The sequence below is a fragment of the Panthera leo genome, chromosome B3 (assembly GCF_018350215.1).
Source record: "Panthera leo isolate Ple1 chromosome B3, P.leo_Ple1_pat1.1, whole genome shotgun sequence".
Lineage (NCBI taxonomy): Eukaryota > Metazoa > Chordata > Mammalia > Carnivora > Felidae > Panthera > Panthera leo.
Genome location: NC_056684.1, coordinates 73,493,423 through 73,506,655, shown reverse-complemented (window position 1 = coordinate 73,506,655; position 13,233 = coordinate 73,493,423). Strand labels below are relative to the sequence as shown.

Below are 13,233 nucleotides of genomic sequence, written 5' to 3'. Positions count from 1 at the left end.
ACAAAATTGTCAAAAAAATTAGTTGCCTAGGGCACCTGGGTAGCTCAGTCAGTTGAGCATCTGACTCTTGATTTCGGTGCAGGTCATGATCTCATGGTTAGTGAGTTCAAGCCCTGCATCAGGCCCTGTGCTGACAGTGCAGAGTCTGCTTGGTATTCTGTCTCCCTCTCTCTGCCCCTCCCCCAGTTGCTCTCTACATCGCTATCAAAATAAATGAAAATAAACTTGAAAAAATTAGTTGTCCATAGAAAACAATTCCATTTATGATAGGATCAAAAGGAATAAAATACTTATGGGATGCCTGGGTGGCTTATTTGGTTAAGTGTCCGACTTCAGCTTAGGTCATGATCTCGCATTTTGTGAGTTCAAGTCCCGCATCAGGCTCTGTGCTGACAGCTCGGAGCCTGGAGCCTGCTTCTGATTCTGTGTCTCCCTCTCTTTCTGCCCCTCCCCAACTCACGCTGTCTCTCTTTCTCTCAAAAATAAACATTAAAAAAATATTTTAAAAAGAATAAAGTTGGACCCTTACCTTATGATATATACAAAAATTAACAAAAAATCGAACAAACATCTAAATGTAAAGGCAAATCTTCATGGCCTTGGATTTGGCGATGGTTTCTAAATACAACAAAAGCACAAGCAACAAAAAAAGAAATGGATAAGTGGGACTCTATTAAAATTAAAAATTAAAAACTTAAATTGAAAAATTAAAATTGAAAACTTTTGGGGGCGCCTGGGTGACTCAGTCAGTTAAATGGTCTGACTTCAGTCCCAGTCATGATCTCATGGCTCGCGGTTTGAGCCCCGCATGGGGCTCTGTGCTGACAGCTTGGAGCCTGGAGCCTGGAGCCTGCTTCAGATTCTGTGTCTCCCTCTCTCTCTGACCCTCCCCCGTTCATGTCCTGTTTCTCTCTGTCTCTCAATAAGTAAACATTAAAAAAAAGATTAAAAAAAAATTTAAACTTTTGTGTATCAAAGAACACTACCAAGAGAGCAAAAAGGCAATCCACAGAATGAGAGAAAATATTTGAAAATCATATAATCGATAAAGGTTTAATATCCAGAATGTATAAAGAACTTCTACAACTCAACAACAAAAAGGCAACTCTGTTCAAAACAGAGCAAATGGGGGCTCCTGGGTGGCTCAGTCGGTTAAGCGTTTGACTTCAGCTCAGGTCACGATCTTGCGGTCCGTGAGTTCGAGCCCCGCGTCGGGCTCTGGGCTGATGGCTCCGATTCTGTTTCCGATTCTGTGTCTCCCTCTCTTTCTGCCCCTCCCCCGTTCATGCTCTGCCTCTCTCTGTCCCAAAAATAAATAAATGTTAAAAAAAATTAAAAAAAAATAAAAACAGAGCAAATGATTTGAATAGACATTAATAAAAGGAGAGATACAGACAGCCAATAAACACATAAAAAGATGCTCAATATCATTACTCATTAGGGAAATGAAAATCAAAACCACAATCAGATACCATTTCACTTCTATTAGGATGACTATTTTTTTTTTCAAGAGGAAAACAGTGTTGGGGAGGATATGGAGAAATCGAAACCCCAGTATATTATTGGTGAGAATGTACAAGATGCCTTTGCTGGAAAACAGTCTGGTGGTTTCTCACAAAATTAAACGTATAGGTACCCTACCATATGATGCAACAATTCCACTCCTAGGTATATGCCCCAAAGTATTGAAAACAGGGACTCAACCAGATACTTGTACATCAGTGTTCACAGTATTAATGCAGCATTATTCACAATAGCCAAAAGGTGGAAACAACACAAGTGTCCATCAACAGATGAATGGATAAACAATGTGCTATATCCATACAATGGAATATTATTCAGCCATAAAAAGGAATGAAGTTCTGATACATGCCACAACATGAAAGAAACTTGGGAACGTGCTAAGTGAAATAAGTCAGACATAAAAGGACAAATATTGTATGATTTCACTTATATGACATATCTAGAATAGTCAAATTTATAGAGAAAGTAGATTAGAGGTTGACATGGAGCGGGAGGAGAGAATGGGGAGTTACTGTTTAATGAGTAGAGTTTGTTTGAGATGGTAAAAAAATTTGGAACTAGAGGTGATCGTTGCACAATGCTGTGATGACACAACTTTAAAAAGAATACCACATAGATGCAGTGCTCTTCTCATCACATCAGGAAGTTAACGATATCCACAACAAACTGGTGATGTTAATCTTGTTGACTTAGTTAAGGTAGTGTTTACCAGACTTCTGCCTTCAAAGTTCAAATATTATCCCCTTTCTATATTCCATAAAGTCGGGGAGACGTGGTTAAGTACCACCTCCTGTAAGGAAGAATATCTACATACATTATTTGGAATTCTTCTATAAAGAAAATGTATTTCTCCTCCACCATTCAGTTATGTTTTCAGTCATTTATTTATATTAATATAGACATATCTATGTTTATTTTACACTTTTTGGATTATAGCAAATACTACACTATTTATTGTTCATATTATTCCATTTGGATATTGGGGAGCTCTTTCAGGTTGATTCCTTCAATCCTCTGAAACTCCTTTCCTTTCTGGTATCACAAGATGCTCCAGACTTTTGTATTTTCCTTGTACCAGCTCTAAAATCAGACATTTCTGGGGTGCCTGGGTGGCTCAGCTGGTTAAGCCTCCAATTCTTGATCTCTGCTCAGGTCATGCTCTTATGGTTTGTGGGTTTGAGCCCCGTATTGGGTTCTACGTTGGCAGTGTGGAGCTTGCTTGGGATTCTCTTTCTCTCACTTTCTCTCTGCCCCTCTCCCACTCACTCTCTCTCTCAAAAATAAACATAAATTTAAAAAAAATCTTTAAAATCAGACATTTCTCCAGGGTTCCTTGGTTTCTTTTATTGGAGAATGGCATTTTGAAACCAAAATCTGAGCACAAGGTGTGACCATTCCTGTAGGAATGCCAGTGCTTCTAGGCCCTCTCAGTGGACAGGCCTAGGGAATATATGTATGTATACTAATTGATGTATACACACATTTCTTTCATTGTTTCTGTCTTTTTTTTAATGTTTATTCATTTTTGAGAGAGAGAGAGAGCATGAGTCGGGGGGAGGGGCAAAGAGAGAGGGGGATAGAAGATCTGAAGCAAGCTCTGCGCTGATAGCAGCAAGCCCTATGCGGGGCTCTAACTAACTCAAGATCATGATGCGAGCAGAAGTCAGAGGCTCAACGGACTGAGCCACCCAGGTGCTCCTGTTTCTGTCTTTTAATCTATGTATATGAAGTTAAACACAAGTTCATACTGATGTCTCCAATTCTAATCCATTACCACAGAATTCATTCTAGGCTTACTTTGTTCCCTTCTTGTTTACTTTCTTCCCTTCTTTTTTTTCTGACAGTGAGAACCCTGAGAAATAAATTTACCAGCTAGAGTGCAGTGTTTATATATAGTATGTGGGCCTTTTTTGATACTTGAAATTTGATTATGGACTGGTGTTAGTTGATACTAAAAAATTATTGTTAATTTTTTAGGTATGATAATGACCTTGTGGTTATATAAGAAAATTTCCATATTTTTAAGATTTGCTTCATAAGATATGTAGGGATGGAATGATATCTGGAATTTTCTTTAAAATATTTCAGCAAAGGAGAACAAAAGAAATAAAGGAGGAAAGTATGGATAAAGTAATTGACAAAATCTTGATAATTGTAGAATATGGGTAATGATCCTGGGATATGGGAGTTCACTGTACTCTTCTTTCTGCTTTTGAGTATGTTTGAAGTTCTTCATTTTACAAAATGTTTTATTACTGTAAATTATATTTATTTTTCGTAGGCAAATTATTTACTTAGTGAAAATTCGAAAGTTATCAGAAGATATACAATGAAAATTAGTCTTCCTTTTCCCCTTGTTCCCAGCCACCAAATTCTGACTTCCAAAGGTATTAGTAGTGTTGGTTCTTGTGTATCTTTTCACAGATGATTTCTATATTTGCAAAAATATGTATATATTCCATTTTCACACACACACAAATAGTAGCATACTTTATATCCTATTCTATACCTTTTTTAAACTTTTTATAATTTCAGACTTATGGAAAAGTTCATAGAATTTCTGTTTACTTTAGTTCTGATTCTCCAAATGTTAGCATTGACCACATTTGCTTTGTTATTCTCTCTCTATTTTTATTTTTTTCTGTTCCACTTGAGAATAATTTGCAGGCATTAATGCCTCATTACTCCTAAATATTTCAGTGTATATTTCCCATAAACAAGGGCATTATCTTCCATAAACACAGTACCATTATCAAAATCAAGAAATTAACATTGATATGGTACTATTATCTAATCTAGAAACCTTACTCAAATTTCACCAATTGTCCCATAGATGTCCTTTATAGAAAGAGAGAAAAATTGTTTTTCTATTCAGAATCATATGTTGCATTAAAAAAATTAGTTGTCCATTAAAAAAAATTAAAACACAAGTTTATAAATTGGAAAGTGAAAACCTATTGCCCTTGATCCTATTCCCCAAAGACAAACATGTTTGACAACCTTTATATAAATCCTTCCAGAATTTCTTTCAATACATATACCAACACACACCACACATATATGTTATATACCTTTAAACAAAAATAAGAAATTATACATAATACCTACAATTTGTTTTTAGTTAATATTTCATTTTTTTATATATCATTCTTAAAATTTTTTTTAATGTTTATTCATTTTCTGAGAGAGAGAGAGAGTTAGGTAGGGGCAGAGAGAGAGGGAGACACAGAACCCTAAGCAAGTTCCAGGCTCTTAACTGTCAGCACAGAGCCCGACGCAGGGCTTGAACCCACAAACCATAAGATCACCACCTGAGCTGAAGTCAGACACTTAACCAACTTAGCCACCCAGGCACCCCTTTTGTATACATTTTATAAATATATCTTGAATCCAGCATCTTTCCATTTTTACCACTCTTGCTTTCTTTTAGTCTCCCTTTATTCCTTGTTTTGATTAATTACCTCCTAACTGCTCCCTGCCTCTGAATTTTCCCAACTCCATTCCATCCTATGGCTGCTGCCATATCCAATCACTCTTCTGCTTAAAATTGCCCAACATTTTCAAGATCATTTACAGAGCATGGCACTCAAGCTCTTCACGATCTACATTTCTTTTTGCATCCCTCAATGTTTGGTCACCCTGCATTTCAGTCACACTGAATTTAATTCAAACAGTTTGTGCAAACTGTTTCCTTTGCTTGGCATATCTTCCTCATTAACTTTTATTCATCCTTTCAGACTTAGCTCAAAAATCACTTTCTCCAGATTCCTACTCTGGCCTGCCCACAGAGTGGAACTCCCAGAGCATCCTGTGCATATCTCTATCATGGCCCTTGTCTCACTGTGCTATAATTGTTCACTTCTCTCTCTCTCCAACCAGACTGGGACTATATATATATTCACTTTGGGATTACCAGCCCTTCTACAGTATCTAATATAAGTAGTAGGTATTTATTAAATACTTGATAAATGATAGAATATGAAAAGAAATTATCAGGGAGGTGTTGTCTTGCTTCCAGACTCACTTTAGCATACTCAAACAGGATATACAACTCAATGGGAAAAGAGAAATTTAGGGGTAAAATGAGAACATTGGTGATTATATAAAGTTGCCACCATTTGCAGGAAAAGGCTCTGTCTGGCAACTGAATTATTCATTCAATAGATATTTCCTGAGCAAATGTTACAGGGCAAGCACTATTCTAGTCCCTGGGGATATAGCAAGGAAAAAAGATAAAGTCCTGGTTCTCATGGAGTTTGCATTCCACTGGAGTTCTAGTGGGGCAGTTGTATCTAAGCTCCTACTGTATCCCAAGCAGAAAGCTACATGGGGATAGGGGAAAGGTACAAAGACATAAAAGATATTATCTGTCCCTTTAAAAAGCCTGAGACCTAACAAGGGAATCCAAATGTATATATACTACAAAGCAGAATATTGATCATTTCCAAAACATTAATTTACCCAGTCAAAAAATAATTGAGTTTATATATTATGTACCAACTGGATATGGTAACAGATATGCTCTTGCTTTCAAGGCACAGTATAATAGGAGAAAAAGACATGTATTTTTTTAAATCTCACAAATAAATATATAACCATTAAATACATTAACTATAGTCATAAAAGACAAAACCCCAGGAAGTATGAAAGCATATAATTCAGGAAGGCTTCCTTGAGGAAGTATGGAGTGCTGTGGGAACACAGAGAAAGGAGAGGTCAGGTTAATTCAGACAGGTTTCCAGATGAATAGATATATGAATGAGCCTAAAACACTGTGAAAGTTTCATCCCACAGCAGGAGGGGGGTAATTCCAATCAAAGGGAAAGCATCAGTCAATATGGGAAAGCATCAATCAATATGGGAAAGTACAGGGTAGTCCAGTGTGATTAAAGGAAAGAGTGAAATGGGACATAAAGAGGGATGGTGAGACAAAGATGTTATGAGGAAAAGCTGGAGAGATGAATTGAAGCCACTAAAGACTTTAGACTATATTTTCTTTTTTTTTTTTTTTAGTGTTTATTTTTTATTTTGGAGAGTGGGGAAGGGTCAGAGAGAGAGGGAGACAGAATCCAAAGCAGGCTCTAGGCTCCAGCTGTTAGTTCAGAGTCATATGCGGGGCTCGAACCCATGAACCCCGAGATGACGATCTGGGCCAAAGTCGGACGCTTAACCGACTGAGGCATCCAAGCGCCCCTAGACTTTATTTTCTAAGCTAGTGGTTCCCTCAAGCAATAAGCAGATCCATTAAATTAGAACTAGATCCATTGAATTGAATTTGGTGGGTGAAATGAAGATACGCCATTGCACGAAGTTGCCACCAGAGGGTACCATAAGAGAAGGTCTACCTGAGAAATTATTGAGCACTTCCACTATGCCAAGTATATATTTCCTCAAGTGATTGTGGTGCTCACTTAGCCAGCCGTAGGAACCCCTGATTTATACAGTAGAGAACCATCAGAGGCTTTGAGCAGGAGAGAAACATGATTAATCCCATATTTTGTAATTCTAAGGACAGAATGAAGGGATGGACGGTCACAGGAAGGGAGATTAGTTGGTAGCCTATAGCAGCGGGACTAGAAAAAGAGTTCTGGAATAGGGCAGCAGCTATAGAATAAGAAGACAGTTGTGAGACAATTTTCAGAGGCAGAACCAACAGGACTTGGTTACCAATTGGATATGGGGCTATGAAGGGAAAGGGAGGGAAAAAGATGAAGGTCTCAGGCCTGAATTATTAAAACCATGATGTTATGATAGCAAGATGTTATGGCCATGGCTGTAAGTGGGAACACAAGAGAGAACAACTTTGTCTGGGGGAACTTAGAGGAGTGTGGTTTTGAAATCAATGACTGGTATGACCTGTTGGGGCTAAAATTAGGGCTCATAGCTGGGTCCTTTATTCTCAGTCTAAGCACCTTTTTTGAGTATATGAATTGTAACTTTTTGGAAGCTTTCTTCTGCTCCTTGCATCATCTATGTTTTTTATTGTCTGTGGCTTTCATGATAGAGCTTTCCTCAAATGCTCAAGGATCCTTTGTTGGGGAGTCCATGTAACTTGGTTCTTGGGAGTCCAGAAAGCTATGGACTTCAGGAGGAAAGAGAAACACCTAAAGTCTGTATCTAAGGCCCTTGTATTATGGAGTGTTCTGCAAGGAAACAGAACCAGTAGGGGACGATGGATGGATGGATGGATGGATGGATGGATGGAGATAGAGGCATACCTAGTTGTATTGCACTTTGCTTTATTGTACTTCATAGGTACTGCATTTTTTACAAATTGAAGGTTTGTGGCAATGCTAGCATCATTTTTTCCAACAGCATTTGTTCACTTGGTGTCTCTGTGTCACATTTTGGTAATCCACACAATACTCCAAATTTTTCATTATGATTATATTTGTTATGTGATCTGTGATCATTGATCTTTGATATTACTATTATAATTGTTTTGGGGGCATCATGAACAGCCCTCAAATAAAATAGCAAACTTAATTGTTAAATGTTGTGTGTGTTCTGACTACTTTACTGACTAGCCATTCCTTTATCTCTTTAACCTCTCCCTGGACCTTTCTATTGCTTGAGACACAATAATATTGAAATAAGGCCAATTATTAACCTTACAATGATCTGTAAATGTTCAAGTGGAAGCAAGAGTTGCACATCGCTCACTTTAAATCAAAAGCTAGAAATGATGAAGTTTAGTGAGGAACACATGTCAAAAGCCAAGATAGGCTGAAAGCTAGGTGTCTTATGCCAGACACTTAGTCAAGTTGTGAATTCAAAGAAGAGTTCTTGAAATTAAAAGTGCTACTCCAGTGGACACAAATGATAAGAAAGCAAAATAGCCTTATTGTTTATATGGAAAAAGTTTTAGTGATCTGGATTGGTCAAACCTGTCACAACATTCCCTCAAGCCAGAGTCTAATCCAGAGCAAACCCCTAAGTCTCCTCAGTTCTTTGAAGACAGAGAGAGAGCTGAGGAAGCTGCAGAAGAAAAGTTCACAGCTAGAAGAGGTTGGTTAATGAGGTTTAAAGAAAGAAGCTGTCTCGATAACGTAGAAGTACAAGGTGAAGCAGCAGGTGCTGATGTGGAAGCTGCAGCAAGTTATCCAGAAGATCTAGCTAATTAAAGAAGTGCCTTTAACTTAAATTTAAAATTTAAAACTGGCTATACTAAAGAACAGATTTTCAATGTAGGTAAAACAGCCTTATATTGGAAGAAGATGCCATCTAGGACTTTCTCTTTTTTTTTTCTTAATGTTTACTTATTTCTGAGAGAGAAACAGACAGAGAGCAAGCGGGGGAGGGGCAGAGAGAGACACACACAGAATCGGAAGCAAGTTCCAAATCCTGAGCTGTTAGCACAGAGCCTGATGTGGGGCTCCAACTAATGAACTGCGAGATCATGATCTGAGCTGAAGTCAGATGCTTAACCAACTGAGCCACCCAGGCGGCCCACCATGTAGGACTTTCATGGCTAGAGAGCATCATATGCTATAGAAAAATCTTTTGTAAAAAGATGAATCAATCAACGTAACAAACTTCATTGTTGTCTTATTTTAAGAAATTGACACAGCCACCTTCAGCCTTCAGCAACCACCACAGTGATCAGTCAACAACCGTCAACATCAAGGCAAGACCCTCCCTCAACAAAAAGATTATAACTTGATGAAAGCTCAGATGATGGTTAGCATATTTTAGCAATAAAGCATTTTATAACTAAGACATATACATTGCTTTTTAAATACATAATGCTGTCACATGTAATAGATTGCAATATAGTGTAAATGTTAGCTTTTAGATGCACTGGGAAATCAAAAAATTCATTTGACTCGCAATATTTGCTTTACTGGAACCAAACCCACGATAGCTCCAAGGTATGCCTGTATGGATATAGGTAGTGGTAGACGTCTAGATAGAGACAGAGATAGAAATAGGACAGAAACAGAGACAGAGATGGAGGTTTATTGTGATAAATTGGCTCATGCAATTATGAAGGCTGAGACAATCTGCTGTCTGCAAACTGGAGACCAGGCAAGCTGGTAGTATAATTCAGTTAGTCCAAGGGCCTGAGAATCATGGGAGGCAATGGTTGAAATCCCAATCTGAAGGCTAGAGATGAGATGATGAGACAACCCAACTCCAGCAGGCAGATTTAAAACAGGCAAAAAAGGGCAAATTCCTCTGTTTTCTGCCTTTTGTCCTATTCAAGCCCTTAACAGATTGGCTGATGCCTAGTCACATTGGGGAGAGCAGTTTACAGAGTTTGCTGATTCAGATGCTAATCTCATCCAGAAACACTCAAAAACACACCCAGAAGTAATCTTTAATCTGGGCACCCTGTGGACAGTCAAATTGACACATAACATTAGTCATCACAATGCTTGAGGTCTTTGAAGGCAGAAGGTCTTTGCTCACCATTATATTCCCAGTATCTAGCACAGTAAACAGTTGATCGGATTGGCTGAATATGTTAATGAAATTGAGTACACCCAGTTACATATAATCCAGTTTCTACTAGAATTTTTTTCTCTATTAGCCTAATGAATTGTGTAGTATTGGAAATTTCCTAAAAGACCACATTTTCTTCTTGGGATTTTATATTCTGCATCAGTGATTTCCACACCATAGCCTGGCAAAAGTTGCAAGTGATTGGATCCATAAATTTTCACCTACCTAGACTTTTGTATTTTCTTTCCAACTTTGCTACGCATTTCTAGTATAGGAGATCACAGCTAATAATCATGATTTGGTGAGAAAGAAGAAAGAAGAAATGAAGCTATATTTTTTAAAAGTGGTCTTGAGGAGAAAAAGTAAAGGCATAGCTATCACCAAATTAGCCACTATAGTTCTGGCATTCCCACAATTAGGACATTCTTGAACTCAGTGCCTGGAATTGGGTAGTCTTTGTAAAATCCTCCTTTGGAACTTAGAATTTAGATTTTCAACAATTGGCATTGTGATTAAAATTTATTTTGAAAATATACCTTTATAACAATTGGCAGTAAATGATTAAAATTTATTTTGGAAATATACCTTTACTCTTCTAACTGATTCAATATGCAATGACTGTTGAATGAATATATATTTATGAATTTGTGAAAAAGCAAAATTTAACTGAATATTAAGATCAAATTGGCTTTATTCAGCAATTCATGAATCAAGCAGCATGCCATCTAGAAAGGGGAAAAGGAGCTCCATGGAGCTGTACATAATGAAAGTCTTTTATAGGTGGATGGAGGCAGAAAAAAGAATTTTCTAACCAACAGTGGATTATTTCAGGCAAGGTCACCTTCCTTTGAGGGAAGGGCAGGGGGTCTATCAAGAAGATTACCTCACTAGTGCTGATTAAGTAATACCAGATTGACTGGTTAAAGGTCACATTTCTGGGAGAGGCTGAAACTGCAATTAGATTAGATATAAATCCTTGGTTTGCTGACCTGGGACTTAGCACAAGTGACTCCATTTTGAACCTGTTGTCTCTTTTTTTTCTTTACAAATTCCTCCTATATGCCAAGCACTGCTCTAGGCATTAGGGATATAATGGTGAAGAAACAAGCCAAGTTTTATGTTTGTTTGTATGAAAAAATGTAAACATATACAAATGTAAACATATACAAAGTGACTTCTAACTACACACCATCCATCTTAAATAATATCAACTCATAGTTGACCTTCTTTCATTACTAACCTACCTCTCTATCCCTCCCCCTATATTATTTTGAAGCAAATCGAAGATGTCATATTGTTTCATCCATAAATATATTGGCATATATCTCTAAAAGAGAAGTATTCTTTAACCATAACCATAACCCACCTAAAAACAACAAATTCAGGGCACCTGGGTGGCTCAGTCGGTTCAGCATACAACTTCAGCTCAGGTCACGGTCTCGTGGTTCATGAGTTCTGAGTTTGAGCCCTGTGTTGGGCTCTGTGCTGACATCTCGGAGCCTGGAGTCTGCTCTGGATTCTGTGTCTCCCTCTCTCTCTGCTCCTTCCCCGCTCACACTCTATCTCTCTCTCAAAAGTAAATAAACATTAAAAAAAAACAACAACAAATTCAATAATCTGGAGCTTACATTGCTTCTTGGCCTTTTGGCTAAGATCAAGTGTAGTATCTGTTCTTATCAGTTTAATAATCTGGAGCTTACATTCTAATAGGAGACACAAACAAGGAACAAACAAGCAAAAAACCAAATGATATTAAGCAGTGATGATAAAAATAAGGTCCATTTGGTGGTCAGAGCAACCCTCTGTTAAGGAGGCAACATTTACTGAGGAACATGTGTAACATGAGGGAGCAAGGCATGTGACTGTCTGGAGGAAGTGTTCCTGAGAGGCTCCAGCTAGTGCAAAGGCCTGAGGCAGAGCTCAGTGTTCAAAGAATAGTAAGAAGGCCTGTGAGTCTGGTAGGGCTAAGTGGAAAGAAGAAAAGAAGGATATAAATTTGGAGTGGCCACTGGGGCCATGATAAAGATGACTTCAGATCTGATTCTTATTATGTATGATGGACAGCCACTGGAAGGTTTTGAGCAGGGGAGTGACATGACCTGATTTATGATTATAAAGGATCATTCTGGCTGCTGTGTCGAGAACAGTGTAGAGGAGGACATTTGTCACAGAACAAATATAGAAACGGGGAGACCGATTAGAAAGCTACTGCAGGGGCGCCTGGGTGGCACAGTCAGTTAAGTATCCAACTTTGGCTCTGGTCATGATCTTACGGTTCATGGGTTTGAGCCCCGTGTAGGGCTCTGTGTTGACATCTCAGAGCCTAGAACCTGCTTTGGATCCTGTGTCTCCCTCTCTCTCTGCCCCTCCCCCACTTGCACTCTGTCTCTGTCTACAATAAATATTTTTTTAAAAAATTAAAAAAAAAAAAAGAAAGCTTTGCAGTAGTCCAGGGGATTGCCGATGGTAAAGTGGTGATGAACTTGGGCAGTAGCGGTGGAAATGATATAATAAGAAGTTATTTATTTCTAGATAAGAGTAAATCTACAGCTAACAAGATTGGCTGACAAGACAAAAAATGTAGGGCATGTGAGAGAAACCCAAGTCAAAGTTGACTTCAGGATATTTGGCCTGACCAACTAGTGCCATTTCCTAAAGTGGGGAATACTGGAAGAAGAACAGGTTTGGAGGGACTTGCAGGCACTAGATATATTAAGTTTGAGGTGCCTATTAAACATCCAAACAGAGATATCAATTAGATGACTAGATCTAGAGTTTATGAGCGAGATGAGGGCTGGATCTAAACATTTGAGAAATATCTGAGATGTCATAGGGCTGAAAGTCCTATGACTTTCTAAAAGTCATAGAGCTGGTTGAAATCACCCAGTTAGGGAGGATAGAGAAGAGGAGAGGTTGGGAAGAAAACAGATCCAGCTGGGGTGCCTGGGTTAAGCATCAGTTAAGCATCTGACTCTTGATTTCAGCTCAGGTAATGATCTCATGTTCTCTCTCTCTGCCCCTCCTCCTCTCACATTCTTGTGTGCTCTCTCTCTCAAAAAAAAGAAAAAAAGATCCAGTCAAGGAGCCTGAGAAGAGGCCAGTGAGGAAGGGGAAAGCCCTTCCTCAGGAGAGGGGATGTCCAAGAGCCATGCTTCTGTGAGATCAGTAAGATGAAGACTGAGAAATGGTCACAAGATTGGACTCTGTGGTGGCTATTGGTGAACTTGACAAGAATAGATTCAGTGGAGTGATGGGGATAAAAGC

At 38.4% G+C, this 13,233-nt stretch overlaps 1 protein-coding gene and 1 pseudogene across 1 annotated transcript in view; both read left to right on the top strand.

Moving 5' to 3' along the window:
• The window catches only part of SLC7A8 (solute carrier family 7 member 8), a 78,084-nt gene that overhangs the window by 7,603 nt on the left and 57,248 nt on the right, over positions 1-13,233 (top strand). The window lies entirely within an intron of this gene.
• Positions 11,598-11,717, top strand: LOC122223489 (annotated as a pseudogene).